The sequence below is a fragment of the Ailuropoda melanoleuca genome, chromosome 7 (assembly GCF_002007445.2).
Source record: "Ailuropoda melanoleuca isolate Jingjing chromosome 7, ASM200744v2, whole genome shotgun sequence".
NCBI lineage: Eukaryota > Metazoa > Chordata > Mammalia > Carnivora > Ursidae > Ailuropoda > Ailuropoda melanoleuca.
Window position 1 is genome coordinate 80,176,511 of NC_048224.1, and position 6,591 is coordinate 80,183,101.

The window sequence follows — 6,591 nt, forward strand, 5'->3', positions numbered from 1 at the left end:
CCTACACACTGTTTTCCAGAGTGGCTGTACCAACTTGCATTCCCACCAACAATGTAGGAGGGATCCCCTTTCAGTTTTTGATGACCTTCTGGATGCAGGAAACTGGTGAAAGAAAGGAGTTCAGTCTTTCCTAAGTTTCTGACCTGAGAAGAGGAGTCAGTTGGGTAGTGGAGCAGTTTGGGAAGAGAAATGGATGTGTTGGCATCCAGGAGGGGATGACCATTCTGGAGGTAGGAGCACGGCCAAGAGCTGGAAATAGATGTTTGAGAATTTTCATCTTCTCGATGGTTGTTGAAGCCCTGAGTGTGGGTAAGGCTGTCTGGAAAAGTGTGGAAAGTGAAAAAAGTAAAGTAACAAGGACAATACCAGGAGGACCAATATTTAAGAGTAAGAAGAAGAAAAGAAGCTGACAAAGGGAAATAAGAAGTGGTCTGAAACTGGAAGGCCACCCAGGAGAGCATGTGGTCATGGAAATAAGGGGAAACAAGTGTCAAATGTCACCAAGGGGCCAAGTGGGACACCACCTGAAAAGGAGAAAATGAGTTTAGAAACAAAAAAGTCATGTATTTGTTCAAATCGGTGAGTATGCACTAAGCACGTATTAGGTACACATGCTATTCAAGGCACTGAGGTAAACAAGTAGAAGACAAAAATCCCTTCATCTAGTCTTACTTCTAGTGAGGGGCACAGACAATGAACAAAAAAATATGTGAAATTTTAATAGATTGTATAAGTACTATGCAGAAAAGTAGAACAGGTAAGGAGGTCCAGAGTTGGGTCCAGGAGAGGTGTGGTTGCAGGGTAGGATGGGGGGGTTAAAATGGTTTTGGGAACAAGTACAAAGACCTTGTCAGAACAGTGACTTTTATTGCAGTTGGTTTTAATCTCATGAAGGTAAAAACCAGATGGCAATGAATTAAAGAGTGACTGGGAAGGGAGGAAGGAAGGAAGGAAGGAAGGAAGGAAGGAAGGAAGGAAGGAAGGAAGAAAGTTGATGAAAGAGAAGGTAATGGAGTGAATAGGTCTTCAAGAAGTCTGCTACTACAGGGCAGAGATGAGATGCTAAGCACAGGTAGAAGGGACGGGAGAAACATAGACAAAGAAGGGTCTGGAAATGAAGAGTTTTGTGGTTTGGAGGTGAGGAAGTGGGGCTGCAAAGTTGCACAACTCCGGGGACACCGTTCACTTTCAGGGACTGTCTGTGGGACTATTGCTCCCTCGTGTTGTGAAACAGGGTGTTCCAACTCACCTCCCCCATTAACTCCAAATTTGCTATGAATTAAGTAGCAAGAACACCTGTTTTCAAAAGAGAGACCACAGGGGTATTCCGGAAGGTTTCAACTGGCTGGAACACAGAGTATAAAGAAATAAAAATGTAAAATGTATCAAAAGAGCTGATGTCCATAGAAATGAAATCTGAATCCAAAGACAAAAAATGGTGGCCAAGTAGCTTTGAGAGCTTGGAGGACAGTTGGGTCACACACTGGACACTTCACTCACATCATCTCACTTAATGTTACCAACAGTCTGGCAAGGAGAGATTATTCTTGCTTTATGGATGAGAAAACTGAAGCCCGCACCACTGAGGTACCATGTACAAGTTCACACAGCTGGTGACAGAGCCAAGACTCTGGAGACACTGAACTTTCCCCTGCAACATGCTGCTTGAGATACGAAGAGAAATGGGTTACGATCCCTGCTCTCAGCTCTCACACCCTATTGGGAATAAAAACATATAAATAACTATAAAACAATGAGATGAATGCAAAACTGGTTTCTGAGCAAAGTGCTGTGGGAATATAGGCTTGTAAATTCTCCAGGCAGTTGTATATTTATGGCTAGCCAGGAGGGAGAATAGGAATGATAAAAGCAAAATATTAATAAATTCTCATGATGATACAATGAGTATCCCTCAATGCAACTTTATTTTAAAATGTGCATCCAATAGTTATCATTTAGAATCAGCAATTTCTTTTTTTTTTTTTAAAGATTTATTATGTATTTGAAAGGGGGTTGCAGAGGAGAGGGAAAGAGACTCTCCAGCAGACTGCCCCACTGAGCACAGAGCCTGATGCGGGGCTCAATCTCACAACCCTGAGATCATGAACCTGAGATCATGACCTGATTCAAAATCAGGTGTTGGGATAGGCTGGTGATGGGTAGTAAGGAGGGCACATATTGCATGGTTCACTAGGTGTTATACGCAAGTAATGAATCATGGAACTTTACATCAAAAACTAGGGATGTACTATATGGTGATTAACATAATATAATAAAAACTATTATTATTTTTAAAAAAATCAGGTGTCGGATGCTTAACAGACTGAGCCACCCAGGCACCCAGAATCAGCAATTTCTTAAGATTGTATGTGATTGGTTACTATGAGCCTTATACGCAGGTTTTAAAAACAAACAGTTTAAGACTCATATATTGAAAGTGAAGTGCTTCAAAAATCAAAACCTTCACATTCTGGGTAAAGAATGAGTGAAATAAGAGTATAAACGTATAGATATAAATATAGATCTTATTTTTGCATAAAGAAACACTGGAAGGACAAATCAGAAACCTCTTAGGTAGGGGTGTGAGGAATGGGTTAGAAGGGATAGGGAGGGAAGCGAGACTTTTCTGAGTATAAATTTTTATAGTTTTATTTGTGATCCATATAAATGTTTTATATATTTAAAAAAGAAACAAGAGAATCATAAAATGAAAAACAGACTTGAAACAGGGGTGCCTGGGTGGCTCAGTCGGCTTAAGCTTCTGCCTTCAGCTCAGGTCGTGATCCCAGGGTCCTGGGACTGAGCCCCACATTTGGGCTTCCTGCTTAGAAGGGAGTCCTCTTCCCCCTCTGCCACTCCCCCTGCTCATGCTCTCTCTCTCTTGCTCTTGCTCCCTCTCAAATAAATAAAAATAAAATCTTTATAAAAATTTTTAAAAAACAGACTGAAACAAATCGACCAAGCTATGTGTCAAATTGGTAAGATAACCACACAGGGATAAGAATTTTGAATGAATTTTTGAACACAATGCTCTATTTGTATACCTTACTGCAATATATTCTAAGGGCAAATGGAATTTTGAAGGTATCTTAAGCTTCATCCTATACTTTGAGTTGTAATTATAAACTTTTCAAGACCATTTTGTGTATATTATAGATAAAGCAAATACATATTTTGATATTTTCAGGAACCAAGAGGTGTAGCATAAGAAAAATGGTGTACAAATATATTATAGGAGTTTTAAAATGTAATAATGTTAAAATCTAAATTGATGTATTCATCAAAGGACACAATCAACAGGTCAAAAGGCAACTTAAAGAATAGAAGAAAATATTTATAAATTATGTATCTGATAAAGGATTAATATCCAAAATATATAAAGAACTCCTACAACTCAACAACAATAAAACAATATAACCTTATTTTAAAATGGGCAAAGGTTTTGAATAGACATTTTTCTAAAGAATATATATGCATGACCAATAAGCATGTAAAAAGATGTTCAATATCACTAATCATTAGGGAAATGAAAATCAAAACCACGTTGAGATATCACCTCACACCCTTTAGGATGGGTATTGTTAAAAAAAGAAGAAGAAGAAAGAAAATAAGAAGTATTGGTGAAGATGTAAAGAAATTGGAACCCTTGTGCACACTGTTGGTAGACATGTAAAATAGTGTAGCCACTATGAAAAGCAGCATGGTGGTTCCCCCCAAAATTAAACAGAATTATCATATAATCCTGCAATTCCACTTCTGGGTATATACTCAAAGGAATCAAAAGTAGGGTTTTGAAGAGATATTTTTGCACATCCATGTTCACAGCAGTATTCACAGTAGTCAAGCAAATTTAATGTCCATCAATAGATGAATGGATAAACAAAATGTGGTCTATACATATAATGGAATATTATTCAGCCTTAAAAAGAAAGGAAATTCTGGCACATGCTGAAACATGGATGAACCTTGAAGACATTGTGTTAAGTAAAATAAGTCAATTTAAGACAAATACTGTATGATTTCACTTATATGAGGCACAAGAGTAGGTAAATTCATAAAGACAGAAAATAGAATGGTAGTTGCCAGGGCCTGGGAGGAGGGAAAGGAAGGAACAAGGAGTTATTTAACAAATGCAGAGTTCCAGTTTTACAAGATGCAAAAGTTCTGGAGATTGATTGCACAGTAATGTGAATATACTTAACACTAGTGAACTAAGCAGTTAAAAATGGCTAACATGGTAAATTTTATGTTATAGGTATTTCTCCACAGTTTTTAAAAATCTGAATCAAAATAGCATTATGACCTCATGATTTTTAAAAATATAATTCTCAGTGTTATCCTTCAAAAGGGTCAGAAGCAAGAGGACCCTTGACCTTGTTTTCTTAAATATTATTTCCCACCAAAAGGAACCAGAACTTTTTAAAGAAATGGCTGATTTCAGCCCTGGGCAGAGAAACACAAGTTGAACCCAGAATATCTTAATGTGCCAAAAAGCAAGGAAGTTCTAAATTAGAAAGACTAACAGGGATGTGCCAAAAGGACAGAGGATCCAGTATGAAGAGGGTCTTGCTGGACAGATTCAAGCATTTTGGACATCAAACAGAATAATTGATTATAAACTATTAAATTATTTAAAACTATGAGTTCAGAGATACAAAAATTATTATACTAATGACTTACTTTAAAATTTGGTAATTAAAGGGGAAAATGTTAGGTATTTATCTTACTTTTTGTAAGGAACTGTAGTTAGTTCATTCTCAGTGGATGAGGGGAAACTCTACCAAAAACACAATTGATAAATGTGGAAAAAATAATAGAAACAGAAAATCGCTATTTTGCTACCTCCAACAAATTGGTTGATTTAGGCAAAGATTACAAAGGGAATCTAAAACCATTTGGTAAAATGTTTTGGGGGAAAAAGATGTTGACACAGTGCCGGTGTATCACCCACAGATTACTTACTAATTGCAAAGGGAAACATCAAGAACTGAGAAAAATCTGAGAAAACCCTACTTGCGAACAAATTAGCCTGCCAGTTTTGGATGCCTTAGTGAGGGATCATTCCTCAAAATGTAACAGCATTTTTGTGCTGGTTTCCCCAAAATCTACAGGGAAAAGCAAAGAGGGTCAGATGAGGCCACACACAGTAAATTGTATAACAATAAAAGAACCTTGAGCTTAGGGAACCCTAATTTTTTACACTAGACAGTAAGCATGCCTGCCCTTGGCTGCAAAGGGAGAAATGATTTGTACCTTCCAAGGCCTCACGCTATTCAAATTTCCTTGAAAAGAGAGTTGGGAGGGTGGGACTTGCGGGGGAGACGCAGTCATTGCCTTGCTTACTAAAGTTGTGCAGAAAAGTGAGAGACCGTGCAGCGTTGTCTCCTCATACGTACTTACAATAGAGAGATCTGGCCATTGCCACCTTAATCAAGTGTCCAAACCTAGCATCATTAATAATAGAACACTTGTGCCTTCTGATATGATGCAATACAAAATACACAAACTCCTATGAGTCTTCAACTGAATCTAATCAAGTCTTTAGACATAACTTCGAAGTTACAAGAAATACAGGGAATAGAGGAACAAGTTACCACCACCAGGAAGCAGTCAGAGAAATCTGCATGGGACAAGGCAAGCGACCCAATTTAAAAGGGCAATGTCATTTTTATTTTTTTGCTATTTTTCGTGGTGGGGGGTGAGAAAGAGAGGTGGAGAGAGGCAGAGGGAGAGGGAGAGAGAGAATTTTAAACAGGCTCCATACTGAGGGATCAAGACCCTGAGATCAAGACCTGAGCCAAAATCAAGAGTCAGATGCTCAACTGACTCAGTCACCCAGACACCACAAGGCAATGTCATTTTAAAAATAGAGTATGTGGAGGGACAATCTAGTGTAAAAGAAGACATAATCAAATGAGATGTGTGAATCTTGATTGGATTCTGAATCAGAAATAGATACTTTGGGAACAATTGAAATCTGAATATGGACTGGAAATTAGCTATTTTAGGGGATTGTTTTCTTAGGGGTGATAATAATATGCGTTTTGTAGAAGAATGTCCTTCTTGGAAGACACATTTTGAAGGGGCACGCAACATAGTTTCAGACTGGCAACACACACCCGCACAGACAAGATTGAACTATAGGAAATTGTTTCTATTCAACATTTTTAATATTCTATTACAATTTCATATGGTTCAACTTAACAGATAAATAAAACATGTATGGCAAATATTAACAGTACTTGAAGTCTAGTGGTAGATAGATGAGTGCTACTGTACATTCTTTTAACTCTTCTGATTTGAACATTTTATTAATAAAATCTTGAAGAAAAAAAAACAACCAAATAAGAAAACAGATAACAGTTTGAATGAAAACTCGGGGAGGAAGTGAATCATGCCTTTGCCATTTAGTAGCTATATGACAGCAATGAAGCTGAGAGAAGGTTCTTGGGAAGGGAAGTGGAGGGGCATTGGGAGAGGCTTTAGTCTATCCACATCCTCCGTGGAGCCCCCACCCACACCACCCCAACAAGCACAATCCTACCTAAGAGCGGTGTGCTTTAACATAAGCCTCCTAAACACTAGATTTTT